At 43.9% G+C, this 23,738-nt stretch overlaps 1 pseudogene; it reads left to right on the top strand.

Moving 5' to 3' along the window:
• Positions 1-9,195: 9,195 nt before the first annotated feature.
• LOC141571607 (cardiolipin synthase (CMP-forming) pseudogene) lies at positions 9,196-12,142 on the top strand (annotated as a pseudogene).
• Positions 12,143-23,738: the final 11,596 nt, after the last annotated feature.

Here is a 23,738-nt window from a genome sequence, read left to right as displayed (position 1 = left end):
TGCCTTCTTTCCAAACCTCTGTATGTTTATTCCTTTTCTTCCCTTGCAGCACTGGAGGGGTCTTCAAATACAATGCTCAATAAGAGCGGTGAGAGATATCAATCACTACCAATTTGGGATTCAGGCTTTTGGGCCACCCCAGCTGTAGCTCACGTGAGAACTGGCTGGCTTATTCCTACGGGGCAGGCCTTGGGGCCTCTGTCAGACACCAGGACTCACTGGGGCCACAGTGCACCCTTGCAGACTAGCGCCAGTCTTGCTGCCTGCAGTCCCAACACGCTCAGCCACGAGGCCCAGCCCAGCAAACACCATCTAGGACAAGAGCAACCCCACATGCTGAACTCCATATTCTGGATTTCTCCTGGTTCTGGGCATGGCAAGTCTTCACCTTGTTAGCTCTGAATATGTGCTGTGCTGTGGTAGGTGGCAGGTGGGGAGAGGAGGGCAGGTGGCTGAGGTGTGAGAACTCACTCTGTGCTAAGTAGTCTGCTTTGCTCATTTTTGGCATATTTGCTGCCTTCTTGTTGTGCGGGAGACCTTGCTCGCTGCGCCATTTTTCAGGCGGGGCGGCCTGCGGGGTCTCTGCTCCCGCTCCCCACACAAGAACGCAGGATATGGTGAGGCCAAAAAGGAACACCCACGGAGCCATAGGTAGGGGAGTCATACCACTATGGTCTCACTGGAGGCTGGGCCCACTGGACACGTGACCTGCCGTCCGCCTTTCCGCCAACCGACCGACCGAGGACTCTCCTCCACTCTCTCGACCCTGTTCCTCTCCTCTTCCACTCTCCTCGGCTCTGCTCAGCTCCTCGGCAATCCTTGGCAATCCTCGGCAGTCCTCGGCAGTCCTCGGCTCTCCTCCGTAGCTGCAGCAGTTATACCAGCGGCCAATCGGCTAACCAGCCACAGCCGACAGCCAATCAGCCACAGCCAAGCCAGCACCTTTCCACGTGAGGCCGAGAGCCTGTAAACTACTCTCCCGGGCTCCGTCCCCACACTTCTGTAATGTGGGCTTGTTCTTCAGGGGCTGTATTATTCCGGGTCAGGGGGCCCCAGACACCCCCAGGATGAACCGTTCTCCATAACTCTAGAGGTGGAGGGCTGAGAATGGCATGTCTCAGCCTGTCCTCAGCTCTCCTCTTTTTTGTATATTTTTATATGTTGATTTGATCAGTCTCTCATCATGGGTTCATACGAATATTATTTTGTAAGACAGCCACTAACGTTGGGCTCTGGCCGTGTTCTGTCTCTGACACTGGGGCTGTGTGTCTTTTTGTTTTGCCTGAGAGACCCAGGGCAGTGGCCATACAGGGTGTCCCTCAGTTGCCACAGGTTGTTCCCAACTTTGCCTCGTCCCTGCTCTGTTTCAAGAATACTCCTAATTTTTCCGTTTATTGAGGTAAATCAAATTTTGGAATCAACATAGAGAATAGATGTGTTAGTTCTGTGGCACTTGTCATTTTCCTTTTGTGTGATGCCCTGTGACCAGTCAGGGTCCTGGCAGGAAAGCAATGTCCCTGGAGGACGCCACTGTTTGCAGAGGCGCTGGCTAAGGAAACCACAGGGTGCCAAGCTCCAGGAACTCTCAACAGCAGGAACCCATTTGCATCTCAGCTTGGAGTGGCAGGAAGGAAACAGGAAAGCTTTGCGGAACTTAGGAAAATCTGTAGCTTTGGGTGAGGGTCTCTGGCTGTAGGTAGAATGCAGTGATTACCAAACCATGCTTCTGCCCAGAGGGAGTGGGTGAATGAAAACTCTGATGTCTCTTTCTACACTTTCATCTCCTGCAGGTGTCTGTTATTATCCAAACCCACCAAGAAGCCAGAAGGCAAAGGAACACAGGCTACTCTGTCTGCAGAGGTCAGCCTCCCGCAGCATGGAGCAGGATGGAGCCACTAGGTGATGGCTTGGTGGGGCGGGGGAATGGAGGAGAACAAACTCACCTGCTACACTGTGCACATTCTTCAGGAACATTATTAGAGTTTATTCTAACCCTAAATTATGGCTTTAAAAAGCAGCATCTCGGGCCAGCCCGGTGGCTCAGGCGGTTAGAGCTCCATGCTCCTAACTCCGAAGGCTGCCGGTTCGATTCCCACATGGGCCACAGTAGGCTCTCAACCACAAGGTTGCCAGTTCAAGTCCTTGAGTCCCGCAAGAGATGGTGGGCAGCGCCCCCTGCAACTAAGATTGAACACAGCACCTTGAGCTGAGCTGCCACTGAGCTCCTGAATGTCTCAGTTGGTTGGAGTGCATCCTCTCAACAACAAGGTTGCCGGTTCGACTCCCGCAAGGGATGGTGGATGGTGGGCTGCGACCCCTGCAACTAGCAATGGCAACTGGACCTGGAGCTGAGCTGCGCCCTCCACAACTAAGACGGAAAGGACAACAACTTGAAGCTGAACAGCACCCCCCACAACTAAGATTGAAAGGACAACAACTTAACTTAGAAAAAAGTCCTGGAAGTACACACTGTTCCCCAATAAAGTCCTGTTCCCCTTCCCAAATAAAATCTTAAAAAAAAAAAAAAAAGCTTAAAAAAAATAAAAATAAAAAGCAGCATCTCACCTGTACGTGCTTAGTAGGTGCTAAGATTGAACTGTGCAGCTCACTCCCATTCTCACAGTTCAAGCACACATTACAGAAGGGGGCAGACAAATAGGCAAAACATGACTCCACTATATATGACACATGGAATATCAAATTCATAGAGACAGAAAGTAGAATGGTCATTGCCAGTGGGTGGGGAGGGGGCAATGAGGAATTGTTAAATAGATACAAAGTTTCAGACTTGGAAGATGAGAAGAGACCTGGGGATGAATGGTGTTGATGGATGTACCACAGGATGAACATACTTAACATCATTGAACTACAAGTATATACCTAACAATGGTTAAGATGGTAACTTTTATGTGATGTGTATTTTACCATAATTTTTAAATAATTAAAAATAAAATGAATTTAAAAAGAGATTTAGGGGGTGGTCACCTTGATTAAGTTTCATTAATGGATGTAGAGTTTAGGGGCATGCAGTGATATCCTCTCCAAAGTAAGATACAAAGTTTGGTGTGTTGCATCCCTCACTACAGAGAAGGAAGCACGCTGCCTGGTCGGCCCTGTGGGTTCTCACACACATTCCACACCTGGTACATTGTTGGGCCCACACTCTGGGTGACATAGAAGGATGCCAGCTTTGAGTGGGACCTGGACCTGGAAGGGCACTGCAGCAGCTCCAGGCCCTGGTGCATCACCACCATCCAGCAGCCCCCGTGCTGTTCGAGGTATCAGTGGTGGGAGGAGATGCAGTGTGGGGCTGAACCAGGCCGAGTGGGAGAAGCACAGTGCCAGCCCCTGGGCTCTGGAGGAAGGCCATGCCATCCACAGCAGAGACGGACCCCTTTGGGAAGGAACTCTGGGTGTGTTACTGGGCCTGATAAGACAGAATGCTGACATTGGACCCAAGCAGCCATGGGATTACAAATGTCCATAGGACTTGGGGTCTGCGTAACCCAGTAAGTCATACATTGGACAGGCCAAGCAAGTGGTCTATCGTGCGGTGGAAATGGTCCATCTGTGGCTAAGCCTGACTCACATGCTAACACCCACCAGACAGCATCCCCCTGAAGAGGCCCTGAACATCCAGGCAGACAAACTGACCTCAGCCAGCCTTCATCATCGGGCAGCCCAGGACTGGGAGGACGGGCACATGGATGGAGTGACCACGATGGCAGAGGTGGGGCTACATCCGGCCCAGCAGCATTGACTCCCACGTACCAAGGCTGTCACAGCTGCTGCCACCTCGGAATGTCCAAGTGTCAGCATTAGACCAATACCAGGCCCTTATTTGGTCCTATTTCTGTAGGTGACCAACTAGCCATTAAGTGAGAAGCTGACTTCAGTGAGCCCTTCCATCCTGGGGGGTCGGAGGTTCGTCCCTACAGGGACAGACACCTATGCCATATATGGGTTTTCCTTTCCTGTCCTCAGAGCCAGTGCCACTATATGGGGGCCATCAAAATACTGACCCACAGGCTCACAATTGCTCTTGGTACAGTGTTCAACTGGGGGACCCGCTTTATAATGAAGGAGGTGCAGGCCAAGCCGTGACAATGGGATCTATGGATCGTATCACATTTCACATGATCCAGAGTTAGTGGGTCACACAGCGTGCTAGATGGGCCTCCTAAGGGCACAAATGAAGCACCAGCTTTGAGGAAACACTAAAGAGATGGGGCGCCATTTTTCAGGATGCACTGTATTTATTGAATGAGAGACCTCTATACAGAGCCTTGTTCTCAACAGGAAGAGTACACAGGTCCAGGACCAAGAGGTGGAAGCAGGTGTGGCCCCACTTACCACCTCTTTCAATCATCCCCTGAGAGATTTTTTGCTTCTCTGTAATTCCGGGCTCTGCAGGGTTGGAGGTTTTGGTTCCCAAAAGGCGTGCCCTCTTAGAAGCTCTGACAATTACGTTCACGAAATCATCCTAGAAAAAGTGCTACATACCTCATTGTTGACTATCACTATGGTCACCTTCAAAGCACTCCCCTTGGGAAGCTATGCACTGTTGCCAGTGCCTAGTCTGTCCCTCAAATAAATTTTGGAACTTTTTCTGGAATGGCCATCAGAGCTGTCATCATATTACCCTTGATGTCATGAATGTCATCAAAATGCCTTCTGCTCAATATTTCCTTTATCTTTGGGTAAAGAAAGAAGTCATTGGGGGCCAGATCAGGTGAATAGGGAGGGTGTTCCGATACAGTTATTTGTTTACTGGCTAAAAACTCCCTCACAGACAGTGCCGTGTGAGCTGGTGCATTGTCGTCATGGAAGAGCCATGAATTGTTGGCACAAAGTTCAGGTCGTTTTTGTCTTTTTCATGCAGCCTTTTCAGCACTTCCACTTAGTAAACTTGGTTAACTGTTTGTCCAGTTGGTACGAATTTATAATGAATAATCCCTCTGATATCAAAAAAGGTTAGCAACATTATTTTGACTCTTGATTGGACTGATAGACATTTTTTGGTCGTGGAGAATTGGCTGACTTCCATTGTGCACTGTGACACTTTGTTTCAAGGTAGTATTGGTACACCCATGTTTCATCACCAGTGATGACACGGCCCAAAACATCTCTTGCCTCCCCAAAAGGTCTCGGCAAACTTCAACTCTCCTTTGCTTTTGTTCATCAGTGAGCTCCTTCATGACCATTTTGCACACACCTTTCTCAGGCCAAGATTTTCAGTTAAGATTTTCCTAACTGTTGCTCTATCAATGTTTACTTTGTCTGCTATGCTTCTCATAATCAGGAGATGATTTTGACACACAATTCAATGAATTTTTGCAATGTTTTAATCAGTTCTGCTCGTTACTGGCTGCCCTGACCTCTCTTCATCAGTGATGCGTTCTCTCCCCTCAGAAAAACGTTTAATCCACTTGTACACTGCTGTTTTCTTCATGGCATTATCCCCATAAACTTGGACTAACATGTCCCTGATTTCACTTCCATTCTTGCCAAGTTTAGCAAGAAATTTGAATGTTTGTTCATTGCTCTAATTCAAGTTCAGACACTTTTGTGACGGCACACAAAAATGTACAGCAATAATGAACGCCACTCAGCAAGACACCACTACACGTCCACACGAACACAGCTGTGAGACACTGATATACCAAGGCTATGAAACCTTACCGAGCTGTTTGTATAGGGCTGCCAATGGTGGTACTAAGCACATGGCATTGTGGCAAGTTTGTGAACCTAATTGTTAGACCTCATACAAAGTGTCAAATGAGGGTCGACTGAACCACATACATATTATGGTTTCCTTGTGCCCAGAAACCATCAGGTGAGAAGAAAAATCACCTGTTCTCCAGCAGGAGGAATTGACCCTGAATGGAGGAGGGGTGGGGCTACTGTTACACAGCTGGGGCAGGAGGAAAACGTGTGGAACCCAGGTGACAGGCTTGGGTGCCTCCTGGTTCTCCCTCCTCCCAGTGTAATTATTAATGAACATGTGCCCAGCCTGAGAAGGCTTTGAGTTCCAAGGGCCCAGGCCCCTCAGGCAGGAAGGTTTGGGTCACACCCCGCAGGTAAGCCACCAGGGTCCCCACTCCTGTGCTCTGAAAGCCATGGCAGCATTTGTGCAGATGGCCTGCTGCCCAGGGGCTGTTCCCAGGTAATTACTGGTCACAGGAGGGACACTGAGGCAGGCCATTCCCAGGACACAGGGGCTCCTCTGATGGCCAGTGTGGCTCGAGCACTCGCCTAGGGCCTGGCTCCACTTCACTTAGACTGCCTGGTGGTCTAGGAGAGTCCGACGAACTTTCTCTCCTTCTGATCATCATTTGGGGTCAGATTTGCATCTTGGACTGCTGGCTCTCCCAGCATTTTCTGGCTCCCTCCTCATACTCTCTGACAGGTGTTTGCCCAATAACACCTCATCTTGGCATCTGCTCCTTGGAGGATCCTGACTAGCAAAATCATTTTCATTTAGTATCCCAATGGTCTATTGCTTATTCCATGTTGTAAAACCCTTCTCTTTACCCAACTTTCCACACCAGCCTCTGCTCCATTTCTCTTGTGTTTTCAGTACATCTTTGAACTGATAGATATTTGCTGCTTTAAGCCATTGAGTTTTATGGTAATTTGCTATACAACAAAGATAAGTAACATAGCCTTACGTTTCTATTATTCTATAGGTATCGGCTACATCTGTTTTATTTCATTGCACTTTGAAAATGTTTTCTATACTTGCTATTTCCAATTTCCCTCCTTCTTCTTCTTCTTCTTCTTCTTCTTCTTCTTCTTCTTCTTCTTCTTCTTCTTCTTCTTCTTCTTCTTCTTCTTCTCCTCCTCCTCCTCCTCCTCCTCCTCCTGCTCCTCCTCTTTCTTCTTCTTTTTAATAGTCTAGTGTTTGTTTTATGTTATGGCAGGTACACTTGAATTTCAAAAATTTAAAACATAAAAAATGATTAGGGACTAACATTTGTATCAACAGCTGATAAATGTCAAGGTTGTTTATTATACGGCAGGGCACCATGGAGTGCTGATGCCAACAGGGCGCCATGGAAGTTAGCCTGAAATGTATCAATAGGCTTTGTACAAGCGACAGCATGTGCTGCTGGTTTAGAATTGCAGGACGTAGTCTGCTTCTAATGCTAAGGAGTCCTTTAACACTTTTAAACGTATTCAGTGTTGTAGTATTCCAATTCCTCCTCTTGTTCTCTCTTTTATTTTCTTTTGTCTTTTCTTTTTCCTTCCTCCTATCCTCCTCCCCTCCTCTTCCCTCCCTCCCTCTTTTCCTTCCTCCCCTCCTTTCTCTCTCCCTTCCTTCCTTCCTTCCTTCCTTTTCATTATGGAAGATTCTAAACATATAAAAGATTTCTAACATATAAAATAATACTACATGGTTATGCTGAAAGGAAGCATTATCTGGACTTAGATGCTAAAAGTATGATTCCAGGGTATATGGAACAAAAGTAAAGAAAATGAAGTTATTAATAGACTCAGAAAAATGAAAAGGCCAGGGACGATTCTGCAACCCAGGAAATGACTTTCAACTCTTATTTCCTCCCCTTTAACTGAAACAGCTTCCTGTCAGTTTGTTTTTTCAGAAAAATTACATCAGCAGCATGAAGTCTTACACGCTCCTGGTAAAAGTTTAAACTGGAACAAGCACTTCAGAAACCAAATGCACGTCATCTTACCTCCTGTGCTTAAAGCTCACACCCCTGTACCCAGCCTTCCCTCCTGACCGTCCTCTCCAGGGAATCCCTTGCCTGTGCCCAGGAGACAAGCACACTCATGTTTACAGCAACTGGGACAACCACGTGTGCATCAGCCGGGAAACAGAGGAAGTGTGGTGTCAGCATGAAATGTAAGACTTCAGCAGTGAAATGAGTGAAGTAGGCTCCCCACATCAGGGGTAAGTTACCTACACATAACACTGAGTCACAGAAGAGTCTGTGCAGTATGTGGTCACTGTAGAGGAAGGTTAAAAGCAGGCAAAACAGAAAAATATTAGATTTGGGGATATACATACTTACTGCTAAAGCTTTAGAGCAGGGGTGTCCAAACTTCTTTCAACGTTTTTCACCAAGGGCCATATTTGGTAAAATACACAAACAGCCGGGCCACTCACTTGAGGTGAAGTACGTATTGCCTCACCTGCTTTATTTAAGTAAACTAAATATATTTTTGGAATTTGCTGCGGGCCAATAAAAAATGGATTGCGGGCCACAGTTGGCCCGCGGGCCACAGTTTGGACACCCCTGCTTTAGAGAATCGCCAGGGAATAGAAACAAGAGTCTCAGGATAGACGTTTCATCCAGGGGATGGAGCTGAGGAGGCACCCACGGTGGCTGCATTGGTTCTGATTCTTACCCCAGTGGTGGGTGGGTGCCCAGGTATTTACTGTATTGTGACTCCTTAAAATGGCATTTTTCAAACTGGAGTTTGTGAATCATTCCATGTTAATTTTTTAAATGAAAGAGAAAATTAAACACCAGTTTATTTCAAGGATCTTTGGTAAAAACTACTCACACTGGAACAAAGAAAGCCACTTGTTATGAGCCACTTGTTAGAAAAGGAGCCAGGGCGCCACAAAAACAGCATTGGCTAGAAAGAGGTCATGTGATCCTTTGCTAGCTGGCACCTCTACAGATTTTCTGGGATATCATGTTCCATGTGACGTGCAAGGAATTCTCTTATGAAGGACTATATGTGTTCCTTACATTAACCTCACGTTCAGCTGGATTAAACACACAGTATGAAAGAATACATTCTTGGTCAATGTTAATTAAGCTGGGGGAAAAAGGAATAACCCGTGATGAAATGGCAAATGTGAATGGAAAGCATAATACAGCTGCTTAAAAAAATCGTTTAGAATCAAATAATAGCAGGAGTTCTTTTTTGTTTTGTTTTGTTTTTTAAATTGGGGAAGGGGAACAGTACTTTATTGAGGAATAGAGTGTACTTTCAGCACTTTTTTTCCCCAAGTCAAGTTGTTGTCCTTTCAGTCTTAGTTGTGGAGGGCGCAGCCCATCATCCCTTGTGGGAGTCCAACCCGCAACCTTGTGGTGGAGAGGACACGCTCCAACCAACTGAGCCAACCAATCAGTGGCAGCTCAGCTCAAGGTGCCGTGTTCAACCTTAGTTGCAGGAGTTTTAAGAATCATGTTGGTGCTTCTACCCAATCTCCTGAAAAACAGAGTAAAAGATGTTAAATTCATTACAGGATGTCCCGTGAATAGCCATTTTGGGAGGGAAAACTTTGTTCCTCGATTGGAATTAACCATTTCTTCCTAATGAATTGTGTCAAACCTGTTGTCATGATAGGTGTGGAGACTGAGGTATTGAGATTCTCATTTTTCTAGTTGAAAAGCAATCTCATTAGGCAAGTATTAAAGATGACATTTGAGTATGAAAATCGGCATTTTGACTTTTTTTTTTTGGTGTCTTAAACTAAATTTGAAACATCTAAGGAAAAACAAAATAGTTATTATTTTAAAGCCATTATTATTATGTCTCCACGTGTTAGAGATATCTAAACTGTTGCTATTTGGTCTCACATTGTTGTAATTTATTGAAGAGATTGTTAATAAAGGCATTTACAAGAATTTAGATATTGACATATCTAACTTTTGTCTCAAATTTTTAATTATATTTTCCAAAGAGAAAATTGAAGCGTTAAAGAAAAATAATTGGGGAAAAGAAGCATTTGATTGAAATAGTGTGGAGATGACCGAGGTTCTCCGAGGTTTCGGGCACTCGAGGGAGAAGCGGCTCGTCGGTACCCAGGTGCTGAGGCCTCGCTGCCTGCGTCTCCTCCGCGCGGCCGCAGGGCGGTGCTGGCTTCGCGCGTGGCGCGCGGCTCGTGAGGGGCCCTGCGCGGCGCCGCATGGGCGCGCGGGGCGCGGCCGGGCAAGGGGAGCGCCCTCCGGGCCCTGCTGCCTCCCGCGCCCGCTGCCTGGGCCGCCTGGCCGGAGCGCTGGTGTGGCTGCGCCCGGCGCGCTCGGCCTGCGACATTCCCGCGGGGCCACTGAGCAGGCGCGGGGAAGGCGACCCCCGGGCCCACGGCTAGTGGGGTCCGGCGAGAGCCGCCGGCCAGTGTGAAAACCCACGGACAATCCCGAATATGTTGTCAATGACGAGAACTGGCTTGGCCCCAGTTTTGGGCTATTTGATTATTGGAGAAGATTTTAATATTGCACTAGTTTTTTATTTAGCTGGGCTATCTGATTTGTTGGATGGATTTATTGCTGGAAACCTGGCCAACCAAAAACCAGCTTTTGGAAGTACTGTTGATCCCCTTGCTGATAAAATACATATCAGTATCTTATGTGTTAGCTTGACCTATGCAGATCTTATTCCAGTTCCACTTACAAGATCATTTCAAGAGACGTCATGTTGATTGCTGCTGTGTTTTATGTCAGATATCTAACTCCTCCGATACCGCGAACACTTTCTAAGTATTTCAATCCTTGCTTTGCCACTGCTAGGTTAAAACCAACTTGTGTCAGCAAGGTAAACACAGCAGTCCAGTTAATTAATCTTGGTGGCAACTTCTTTGGCAGCTCCGGTTTTCAGTCATGCCGACAGTGTTTATCTTCAGATACTGTGGTGTTTCACAGCTTTCACCAAAGCTGCATCAGCTACAGTTACTATCATGGTTGGAAAACTGTTCAGGTGATAAAGGCAGATGAAGGTCGTCCATCATCATTAGCAAGGAAGCAATATACATCATCGGCAGCGGGGCCAGTGGAAATCCACAGGAGTTTCCCTATTTTGGTGTTCAGCTTGAAAAAGGACTTGTCAGAACAAACCATATCATCAAAATTTAAGTAATGTGCATTGAAAATAAGCTTGATCATGAGCATATGCAGAATTTCTAATGTATTTTTAAATACAAATAAAACTATTATTTAGAATTTTGTATCTTAGGTTTCTTAATTAACTTATAAGGAACCAATTATTCCAATTATTATCAGTGATTTTTAAAATAAAAATAAAAATAGATCAGAGCATGGAAACCAGAGAATTGCCACTTCTCTTTAATAGAATTTAGATTGCTCACAAAGCACTAGGGAATTTCCTGGTTTTAAATATACCATATTTTGCCGTGTATGATGCGCACTTTCCTGCCCAAATTTGTGAGGGAAAAATAAGGATGCGCATTTTACATGGGTAATACTAACTCCATATCTATATAAATGTTTTTAATTATTTTATCTATGCTTATGAGTTAAAAGTGTAAACATAAATGAATAAATAAATGCTAAAATTCCTTTATAATACAAAAAATACCTAAATATAAACAAATAAAAATTTGAATCAAAAAATTAAAATTAAAGATTTTTTCCCCCTGAAAGTTTGGGCCAAAAATGTGGGTGCGCCTTATATATGGCAACATACGGTATATCCTACACAACTTGGCTGCAGTTTTATGTTTAATTTGATCGGTGTACATTTTAACAGTCCATATGATTAATATTTGATCATTTAGGATAATGACAATAAAAGTAGCTTAGTTGTGAATGAAGTAAACTAGTAAAGAGATGATAAATGCCCTAAGTTTTGAAAATAATAAGATCAAAATAGAAAGTATTCAAGTTATGTTCAGTAGTCCTCCAAGCTCTCAGGTACCTAATAGTTTATGTATCAGGATAACAAGAAACAGAGGTAGTTGGACTATGAAAACATATCCATGAGGCTACACCATCCAGCAGGCCTTCCCACTGTATTTCTAACAGAGCAATATTTGTGTAATATTGGAACCTGTACTTACGTGTTATTGTAAATAATACGAAACTGTATATTTTTCAAAGGTTTTTTTAAACTTTGGGGAATATTCTTTTGTTAAGATATTAAAGGAATAAAAAAACTGGGGGGAAAAAGAAGCATTTGATTTACAAAATTCTGAAACAATATTTAATTCGAATTTTTATTTTTATATGTATGCAAATTCTGTGACACTCCTCCCTCCCAGAGGTGGAGTAATTCCCTCTCTCTTGAGTGTGGGCTGCACTTAGTGACTCACTTCTCATCAGGCTGATGTAATGGTGTGTGACTCTGAGTCTAGGACATAAAACTCACTGCAGCTTTCCTCTCCCCTCCCGTCCTCTCCCTTCCCTTCCCCTCCTCTCCCCTCCCATCTCTGCCCTTAGGGAAGAAGTTACCTAGTCATTAGTCACCTTATGGAAAAGTCCCCACAGCTAGGAACTGCAGGCTCCTGGGACCATCCAGGAAGGAAATGAGGCCCCTTCCAACAGCCCTGAGTGAGCTGTGTTTCCTGCGAGTCCTCCAGCCCCAGTCAAGCCTTCAGACGATGCAGCCCTGGCTGACAACTTGACTGCAACCGTGAGAGAGGCCCTGAGCCAGAAGCGCTCAGGGAAACCTCTCCTGCATTCCTGTCCCTGGGCAACTGGGAGAAAGTACACATTTGTTGTTTTGAGCTGCTGACTTTTGGGTAACTTGTTATGCTGCCATACATGACTAACACAGTGTCCAAAGAGAGAATGAATTATTGGACTTTAGTTTTGATTTGCTCTAAATTAACTATAAGCTATAAAACATATCATCATTTAGTTTTAAGATGTAGGAATTTCCATGGCTATCTGGATGAATACATATTATTAACATTCACAACAATCTATTTGAACTTCAATTTTCAACTGTGACCCAATTAAAAACAAAAAGAAGAAACAGGCTGTGCTAGGCAGATTCTAAGATGGCCTGCAATAACCAATCACTGGTTATTCACCTTTTCCCAGACATGTAATCAAACATGAATCCGGGTGCCACTGTCAAGCGATTTTGCACATGTAATTAAGGTCCATATCAGTTGAATTGAAAATAGGGACTATCCTGGGTAATTCTGACCTAATCAGATGAACCCTTAACAGGATTAGATTTTTCCTGCACAAAGAGATTGGAAGAGTGAGTGGGATTCAACATGAGGGAAGGCTTGAAAGGGGAGTGGGGTGTCATTGCAAGAATTCTGGCCACAGGAGGTGGGAGCAGCTTCCCAGAGACCAAGCAAGGGAAGGGGGACCTCAGTCCTACAACTACAGGAAACTGAATTCTGCCAACAGTTCTGTGTAAACTTGGAGGAGGACCTCAGGCTCCAGTTGCAAACACAGCCTTGTGACACGCGGAACAGAACGATTCCACACCATGCCTGGACTTGCAGAACTGTGAGCATATAAATGGGTGTGTGTGGTTTTTTTTAAAGCCACTGTGTTTGTGATTTTATGCAGCAATAGAAAAGTAATACACAGACTACTGTGCAACACATAAGCACAAGACATTTTCTCCACTGCAATGAATTTATGAACTGTCACATGCACTAATTATATGAAATAAAACCTTTCCCAATTCTTGTTTATGCAAATATTTTTTTATTTTATGATTTTTATGTGATGCACTAAACTTTACTACAATCAGATTTGTTACTCACTCATTCAACAACAATTAGTTTAGTGCTCACTCTGTCCCAAGCATGGCTCTAAGTGCTGGGGATACAACTTTGACCTAAACAGCCCAAAGCCCCTGTGCTTATGTGCCTGACATTCTAAAAGCTTCCCCGAGTGAGACGGAGCCACTGGAGTGTGTTTAGTGAAGAAATGACACAGCCTGACTCACATTAGCAGGGTGGCTGATGTCTGTGGGGACAGTCTGTGGGTGGAACGGAGGGGGTGGCGCTAGTGCCACAATTCAGGAGACTAAAGGGAGAAGAGGGCCTGAGGGGTGAGAGAGACAGAGAAGGGCTGGAGAAGCAGGAGGTGAGGAAAAGAAACAAAGGTAAAGAATTCTAAAGCAGTGGAACTCTCAGATTTAAATTAGTTGTAATATAGAGTCTTAATAAATGTCTGTCTATAGGGCTAAGCGCGATATTCTCTGCAGCTAGTATTTACTACATTCTGTGGGTCCTCCTAAAAACCAGTTGCCTCCTATGTTAATCAGAGTAAAGAAACAATACCAAGAGTCCCAATAAAATATGTACCCCTCCCCCCTTTAGGTGTTAATTAATAAAGAGGTAGTGTGAGCACTGGTGAAGGGTATTTGGACTGCATCAAATACTTGTAATTTGAGGTGATTAAAGCTTGTACATTCTGGTGGAAATATATTGTATTAAGAATATTTTCTTTTTTTTATTCCAGAGAAGTTTATATTTGGGCCTTAAACTTTTGAAAAGAAAGTTGAGACATAGCATATGAATATTACTGTAATACACAGGAAATATTTTATCAGACCCTAAAAATTAACATAAACTTTCTCATAGTCAACAAAAAATAGTGGCCAGGTGCCAATTTTATTAGATAAGTGGGTTACAGTGTTTTCATTATCATTTTACGTCTATCTAGGTGTAGCTGAAATGCACATCACAGTAAAACTATATCACAACTCAGTGCCATGCTAAATGTACTTGGCGTCTGCAGAATTCTCGTCGGACTTCATTCTGACTCCCTTCTCACGGCCCAAGTGGCTCTGACGGGAATGCGGCCTTAGTGCTGACCATCACACATACCACTTTCTTTTTATAACTAATACAAAATTTTAAGGGGAGATGGTGGCATTAGCCCTGTGGACCAGATCTTGCTTGATTACCTCAGAACCCCTGGCCCCGTATCTGTCCAGCAGAACTCCTTTTGAACTAGTACAAGGCGCACAGCCCTTCATTGATTACAAATGCTATAGCAGCCTAGCCGTACGGAAGGGTGGCTACATCATAGTACAAAGTATAGCACAAAAGCGTTATTTAACATTCCACACTGAAGATTACGGATGCCTTCACACAATCGTTTGGATGTTAGCCAGTTAAAAAAATACATCACTAAGGTAAACAATATAAACACATCAAAACCCTTTATGGTTAACTACAATTTCCATGGTACGAAAATTAAAGCCTGGAGATGTTTATACAGATTGCTTTTTACAACATTAAAGAGGAAACACTGGTGGCCTCATGGCTCAGTTGATTAGAGTGCAAGCTCTCAACAACAAAGTTGCGGGTTCAATTCCCACATGAGATAGTGGGCTGTGCCCCCTGCAACTAAAGATTGAAAATGGCAACTGGACTTGGAGCTGAGCTGCGCCGTCTATAGCTAAGATTGAAAGGACAACAACTTGACTTGAAGCTGATGGGTCCTGGGGAAAAACACACTGTTCCCCAATAAAGTCCTGGAAATACACACTGTTCCCAAATAAAGTCCTGCTCCCTATCCACAATAAAATGTTTTTAAAAAAGAGGAAATACATTTTGATGCAGAGTAAAATTATCTGAAATGATTTTTATAAACCTCAATCTGTCTACGTGAGGCACCGTGCCCTGAAGCAAGTGGCATTAGCCATGAGGTCCTTTGGTACAAGGCCCGTTGCTGGAAGAACCACAGTAGCTGCTGAGTCTTTAGCACGCTCCTTATTCGGGCTGGGAAAGCAGGGCTGGTAAGCTCTTCCATTTATCAATACCCTAAAGAGAAAATGTTTGTGATGATCGGGGCCACTGTCATGGACCAAGAGCAATTCAGGTGGTTGCCACCTTCTCTTACTACAGAGTTCCATCAAGGCAGACAGGATGTTTGCCTGACAGATCTTTCATCGCAGCAGAGAAGTTCCCGGACCTCTTTTGTGCTCTTTCTCTTACAGTAACAAGACTTTTTTGGTGTGTTTTAAAGTCAACTAGGGTCCTCATTTCTTTCTTCGTTTTGTCCTAATTCTCCTCCTTCTCTCCAGCCCACTTTTCTCACCAAAATGGCTCCCATTCCTCCAGTTACTGGGGCTGCTCTTAAGAACTGATCTTTTTAAATCCAGGCCTGGGCACCCGTATTGGCCAACTGTTCTTGTGCCAGAACCTGTACTCCTGCACTTCCTATGAACTGGCCAGGAATAGAGTTCAGCTGAACCCAGGCATCAATCCGTTCCTGGCTCGATTTAATATGCTCATGGCTTTGAGGTCAGATGCGTTCTCATTGAGTCTTTTCTGAACAAGCGCCCACTCACTCATTGCTGTTGCGATATCCACAGGCTCAGGGGTAAATTGCTGCTGAAAACACCGTCACCCTCTTTGTTTTCTTTACCATTTTTCTCTGCAGGAACCCACTCTCCACAAGCACTGTTCACTTCTCTTTTTCGATGTTGGGATCCAGATGACACAGGAAATTCTTTTGTTAATGTGACCTGTCTTTTTGGTGGAGTTGGCTTCACTGCAGCAAGATTCAGATTGAAAACAATAGGTTTGGGTTCACCGAGTTTCAAGGGATGGTGGTGAAAAGCAGGTTCTTCTTTCTCTTCATCCGGAACATGAGGTGTAGTCACTATTCCATCATCACCTTCTGTGCTCTGTGCCATCGGTTTGCATTTCTCAGTCAGTTCCTCCATAGTAGCTCCTTCTGACCTTTCAGCAACTGTCTCTTCTATCGTAGGTGGTTTGGTGGGAACGGAACACCAGCCTTAGCACACATGGCAGCTGCATTAGCTTTGTCTATTTCAAGTAATTGAACCTTATGCAAATCTGTTAGACGTTTAGGTGATCTGCGTCTTTCAGAAGACCGGGATTGTTTATGATGGAGGGGAGACCTACTAAACCTTCTCCTCAAGGGAGTTCATGATCGCCTTAATCTGACTAGTGATACAGTGCAGCTTCGTCTTCTTACCACAGACCCTGATCTTCTCCAAAGGAGAGGAGTGCGGCTCCGACAGCTCGGGGAAATGCTAAAGCTGCTCCGCACAGATTGAGATCTTCTCTGACTCAGGGTGCGACTTCGAGCTCTGACCGTTTTCCAGTTATCCCTGGAGCTTGAGCTTTTCCTTTTTCTTTCCCTGGACTTGGCTGTGTGCTACGCAGATCTTTTGTGCTTCTCTTTTGATACAGATCGCCTTCCTCTAGACTTTGATCTTGACCTGCTGTTCCTTCTGCGTCTTGAACGTGACCATGAACACGTTTGAGACCAATGAGACTTAGACTTAGATGGTCTCTTCCTTGCCCTAGAACGAGATTCACTGGTACGCTTCCGTGATTTGTGTTCAGAAGATTTGGACCACTTTGAGATCTTAACAAACAGTCTCGTTTCTTCTCTTTCTTACTTTTATCATGGTTCTTATTTTTCTTGCTTTTTTCATGTTTGTCTTTAACTTTTACAAAATTTCACAATCATCTTTTTCCTCCGAAGAAGACTCTGAAGCTCTTTCTGGTATACTAACTACAACTGGACTGGCAGCAGGTTTATCACGTTCAACTTCACTTGCAATACCAGCTCTGAGGCTTGTAAGACGTTTCATGTCCTTAGGAAGTAATGGTCTTACTAAATCTGCTTCGTTAATATCACCAATACTGGCAGAAAATTCTGAACCAGACAGTTTCTCTTTAGGAGGAAGAGGTACTTCTTTATCTGCACTACTTTCTTTAGGGCTGAGAGCAACTGCTATCTGGTCACTGTCTTTCATAGGTAACGGTCCTTCTGCATCACTACTAATAAAGTTATTAGATGGTAAGTCGAGATGAATGTCTTTAGCAGGCAAAGGTCTATTGCAGCCTCACTACCACCACTGGGGCTCATGGAAATTACCATGTTATGTTCGGTATCTTGAGTATTTAAAGATTCTTCAACATCTTATTTACTAACTGAACTGAGAGCAGATGCTGTGGCAAATTCAATATCCTTACTAATTCCCATTGTATCAGGTTCAAGAGCAAGGGGGCCAGTAGAAGAGAGAGTTCCTCCTACGTCAGCTTCACTAACACTCGGGCAGGTATCCAATACTGTGCATTGTTTAGCTTCACTGATGGGCAAAATTTTCTCCTCACCAATTTCACCAATAGCACCAGCACTGGCAGCAGGTGCTGTGCTATGTTCCATCTCATTAACAATTAAATGATTCTTTATATTAAGGTGCATATTTATATCATGTTCACTTTCATAAGAGCTGTTCTTCAGGTGTCCTTCAGCACGTGGCTTTACATCTGAATGCACAGGAATCTTCTGCATGCCAGTCTCTGGAGCACGAGTTTCATCACCAGATAGTAAATTTATTCCTTTTAGAACACTAGACTCCAGCATCACTGTTGTACACTCTAAAACCATCTCAGAAGGTGTTTCTTGAGTCTACTCTGAGACAGTGACGGCAGACTCTGAAATTGTCACAGTAAATTCTTGGACAGAAACATATGGTTCTGAAACAATTACGTTAGGCTGAAGGACCGACACTGCTGGTTCCAAGACAGGCACAGCAGGTTCCAGGGCAGAAACTGGCACAGGAATGGCAACACGTTCTGGCTCAACCAAGGCCAGGGGCTCTGGGACAGCCTCAGCTGATGGCCCCGGGACAACCATGGCTGGTGGCCCTACGACAGCCACAGCCAGAAGTTCTGGGACAGTCACAGCTGGTAGCCCTGGGACAGCCACAGTCAGGGGTTCTGGGACAGCCTCAGCTGGTAGCTCTGAGACAGCCATGGCTGACAGCTCTAGAGCGCTCTGTGATGGCCCTGGAATAGTTACTGCAGGCTCTAGCACAGACATAGATACCACTGAGGCAACATGTCCTGAAGCTCTCCTGGAAGCAAAGTTTTCTTCTGTCTCTGACATAATAGAAATCTCTGATGTTAACATAGTTGGTTCAGCTGACATGGGAGTTTCAGATACCATATAAGCCACAGGTTTTTCTGGAACAATTTCATGTCTTTCTGCTACTGCAGCAGACTCTATAGGTGTAGATGTAACTGAAGACTCTGGCTCTAGTGGTGGCTCAGGAACAGTCGCAACAGCCTCTGCTGCTAACACTCAAGGCTCTGATGTTGACACTGAATAATTAGCAGGTACTACTGAGACAGGTTAGTTAGCATGTTGTTAGGTAGACAAGGAGGTCCCTGGTGGAATAAGCAAAAGGCAGCCATATCCTGAAACTGTAGATTCTGGAATGTCTCCTTTGTTCCAGGACAAAGATATGAGAATGCATCTTGAGGTTAATAAATTATCTCATAAATCCCTTTTGGCTGGACAAAGGAGCAGATCTGATAGATAGGAATGGGTTATTTCATTAATCCCTTCAAGATGGGCAAACAGGACAAACCTGATAGACAAGTTTCATTAGAAGGCAGCAGCTCCCTTCCCCAAGCAGGCAAAGGAAGGTATAAAAGTAAGACCTTTTGTCTCAGTCACTGGGCAACCCGGTTAGGACCCTCTCTCGTTCTGAGAACTGCGGCTCTTCACTCTTTACTTTTAATAAACTACACTCTTTTAAAGGACTCTCTCTCTGCTCATCACGCAGAACAGCTAAGAGACTCGTGCAAGGATTATTTGAAGGTGGGCAAATTGGGTGAGCAGGGGAAGAGGGAAGGGAGCGGAGTGGAGACGCGGCCCACATCTGTGGCAGTGGAAATGCTGGAATCGCAGCCGGTATCTGCAGCTGCAGAGACACAGGGGATCCCAGGATGGAACAGAGAACATAAAAGCCAGGAGGTGGGCTCTTTCCCTGCATCCCACAGCTGATATCTCCCGCCAAGGGGGCAGCATATCCAGCATTTGAGGCAATAACCTCAGCTGAGACCTCCAGTTGGGCCCTAGGCCGTACAAAGGACACAAACTCCATACCTGGGTCCCTCCCCCAGCTCTTCCAATCTTACCCCTACCCTTCCAGAGACTTAAACTGGCCCCTGAACTGAGGAGTAGTGTCAGATTACAGAGGAGCCTTAGTGCTCAGACTCTGGGAAGACTGGCATGCAGCTCTGACCCAGGGAAGAGGCTGAGAAGAGTGTGATTTTTGCTGGGCTAGGAGAGAAGAGACTCCTCCACCCCCAGCCACCACCCTTTCTGGCCTGCCTAGGGCAGGGCAATTACAACTGCGGAGGCATTCCCAGGGATCAGCAGTAGGTGGCAGACGCAGCTCTGGGCTTTCAGCAGCTCAGAAATCTCCCGCCCGCCACACACACACACACACACACACACTCACACACACATGGAAGAAGTGCCCTAAGACTCAGGAGAACTGGACACAGGGCTGGTGGTGCTACTCTCAGTGCACATATGTGCAGGCAAGAGCAGAAACTGCACTGACTTTGTAGAAACTACAATCCAGACCCCTCAGCCCCACGCATCTAAATCTGCAGTCCCCACGTCACTCTGGGCACCAGATGACCAGCTCTGCCTGCACAATACACAGAGGACTCTTTGGTACAGCAGAGGACAACCTGGAGATTACTTAGTGGGCTTAAGCCAAGACTACCGCTGCTTTTTCTATTTTGCTTTGTTTTGTTTTGTCTTTATATCTTTGATATCTTTGCCTGTGTTGAGTGGGGGTTGTCGGTTGTTTTTACATGTGAATGTATTTGATTTTTTGTTGTTGTTGTTGTTGTGCTTGGTGATTTGCTTTGTTCTGAAATTGCCCCATACCAGGGCCCAGCTTAAGAGGCACAAGATTCAACATACCCAGAGGCCAACTCCAGACCAAACCAGAGTACTACCGGGTTTGACCTACAAGTGACACACCCAGAGGGAATTCTCTACAGGCACAAGAGCCCCTAGAGGCCAAACCACATTTAAGTGGTCAACCCTCACGCAGCAGAACACACTGCGGTGGGCAGAGCCAAGTCTCATAGGAGTTAACTCCACCTACTCACAAGCAAAAAGTAATTAAAGATCAACTTTAACAGGACAATATATACAACACAAGGGTCACCTCTGGAGCACACGCAGAGGAGAAGAAGGAAGTGGTGCAAGTCAAATATAAAGGACACATACTACATAAGATAACCCAGCAAGAACTAAGAACCCTAGAGGATCTACCTAATACATCAAAGCAAACACAGAGAGTCAGCCAGAATGGGGAAACAAAGAAACATGTCCCAAACAAAAGAACAGAAGACACCTCCAGATATGGAACCAAATGAAACAGAGGTAACCAACCTATCAGAGACAGAGTTCAGAACACTGATGATAAGAATGTTTAAGGAGCTTAGAGACGACATAAAGAAGGATAGAGAAATCATAATGAACAACCAGTTAGAACTAAAGAATACAATTACTGAAATAAAGAACTCACTTGAAGGAATTAACAGCAGGTTAGATGAAGCAGAGGATCAAATCAGCGACTTAGAAGACAAGTTAGCAGAGATCACCCAAACAGAACAACAGAAAGAAAAAAGAATAAAAAACAATGAAGATGGTTTAAGAGACCTATGGGATAACATCAAGTGCAACAACATGCGCATCATAGGAATACCAGAAGGTGAAGAGAGGGAGCAAGGGATTGAGAACATATTTGAAGTAATAATGTCTGAAAACTTCCCAAACCTGGTGAAGGAAACCGACATACAAGCCCAGGAAGTGCAGAGAGTTCCAACCAGGATAAACCCAAACAGGTCCACACCAAGACACATTCTAGTTAAAATTTGTGACCATTATGAACCCTGTCTAAAAGCACTTCATTGGCTTAGTTCAATCAGTCTTAAAAGTCATCTTGGGTCAACCTACGTTATTCTTCTCATAAGGGTACTGAGAAAAGTTATGCAGTTGATGTCAATACAAGTTCATGGTTTCCAATCTAAAAAAAAAGAAAAAAATTCCCCAACAAAATAGTAGCGAACAGAATTCAGCAATACATTAACAAGATCATACACCGTGATCAAGTGGGATTCATCCCTGGTATGCAAGGGTGGTTCAACATCCGCAAATCAATTAATGTGATACACCACATTAACAAAATGGAAAATAAAAATCACATGATCATATCAATAGATGCAGAAAAAGCATTTGATAAAATCCAGCAGCAATTTATGATAAAAACTCTTCAGAAAGTGGGAATAGAGGGATCATATCTCAACATAATAAAGTCCATGTATGATAAACCCACAGCTAACATCATACTCAACGGGGAAAAGCTAAAACCATTCCCCTTAAGATCAGGAACAAGGCAAGGTTGCCCACTTTCTCCACTTCTATTCAACATAGTGCTGGAAGTTCTAACCACAGCAATCAGACAAGAAAAAGAAATAAAAGGCATCCAAATCGGTAAGGAGGAAGTAAAATTCTCATTATATGCAGATGACATGATACTATAGAGAACCCTAAAGACTCCACCAAGAAACTATTAGAGCTGATAGATGAATTTAGTAAAGTAGCAGGATACAAAATTAATATTCAGAAATCAGTTGCATTTGTATATACCAATAATAAAACATTAGAAGGAGAAATAAAAAAAAAATCCCATTTACAATTGCTTCAAAGACTCTAAAATAACTGGGAATAAATTTAACCAAAGAAGTAAAAGATCTGTACTCAGAAAATTATAAGACACTGAAGAAAGAAATGAAAGAAGATACAAATACATGGAAACACATACCATGTCCATGGATAGGAGGAATTAATATAGTTAAAATGTCCATACTGCCTAAGGCAATATACATATTCAACACAATTCCTATCAAACTACCAACAACGTTTTTCCCAGAAATGGAACATATAATCCTAAAATTTATATGGGACCATAAAAGACCCTGGATAGCCTCAGCAATCTTGATAAATAAGAACAAAGTGGGTGGTATAACAATACCTGACATCAAATTATACTACAGGGCTACAGTAATCAAAACAGCATGGTACTGGCATAAAAACAGACCCACAGATCAATGGAACAGAATAGAGAGTCCAGAAATAAATCCAGGCCTATATGGCCATTTAATCTATGACAATGGAAGCAAGAATGTATGGTGGGGTAAAGACAGTCTATTCAATAAACAGTGCTGGGAAACCTGGACAGACACATGCAAAAAAATGAAGCTGGACCACCTCCTTACACCATATACAAAAATAAATTCAAAATGGCTTAAAGACTTAAATGTAAGATCTGAAACCATAAAATTCCTAGAAGAAAATATAGGAAGAAACTTCACAGACATTACCCGGAGTAAGATTTTTACTGATATATCCCCTTGCGCAAGGGAAGTAAGAGAAAAAATAAACATGTGGGATTACATCAAACTAAAAAGTTTTTTCACAGCAAAGGAAACCATCAATAAAACAAAAAGGGATCCTACTGAATGGGAAAAGATATTTGCCAATGATATATCTGATAAGGGGTTAATATCACAAATTTATAAAAAACTCACTCAACTCAACTCCAAAAAACAAACAACCCAATTAAAAAATGGGCAGAGGACATGAAGAGACATTTTTCTAAAAAGGACATACAGATGGCAAACAGACATATGAAGAAATGCTCAACCTCGCTAACCATCAGAGAAATGCAAATAAAAACCACAATGAGAATACCACCTCACCCCAGTCAAAATGGCTATCATCAATAAATCAACAAACAAGTGCTGGCGCGGATGTGGAGAAAAAGGAACGCTTGTGCACTGTTGGTGGGATTGCAGATTGGTGCAGCCACTGTGGAAAACAGTATGGAGGTAGCTCAAAAGTCTGAAAATGGAACTACCTTATGATCCAGCAATTCCACTCCTAGGTATCTATCTGGAGAAATCCAAAACTCTAATTCAAAAAACTTTATGCACTCCTGTTTATTGCAGCACTATACACAATAGCCAAGACATGGAAGCAAACGAAATGCCCATCGGTAGATGACTGGATTAAGAAACTGTGGTACATTTATACAATGGAGTATTACGCAGCCATAAAGAAGAAAGAAAACTTACCATTTGCAACAACATGGATGGACCTAGAGAACATTATGTCAAGTGAAATAAGTCAGACAGAGAAAGACAAATACCATATGATCTCACTTATATGCGGAATCTA

Source organism: Rhinolophus sinicus, linkage group LG05, assembly GCF_036562045.2.
Source record: "Rhinolophus sinicus isolate RSC01 linkage group LG05, ASM3656204v1, whole genome shotgun sequence".
Lineage (NCBI taxonomy): Eukaryota > Metazoa > Chordata > Mammalia > Chiroptera > Rhinolophidae > Rhinolophus > Rhinolophus sinicus.
This window is presented reverse-complemented; position numbering and strand designations above follow the sequence as displayed.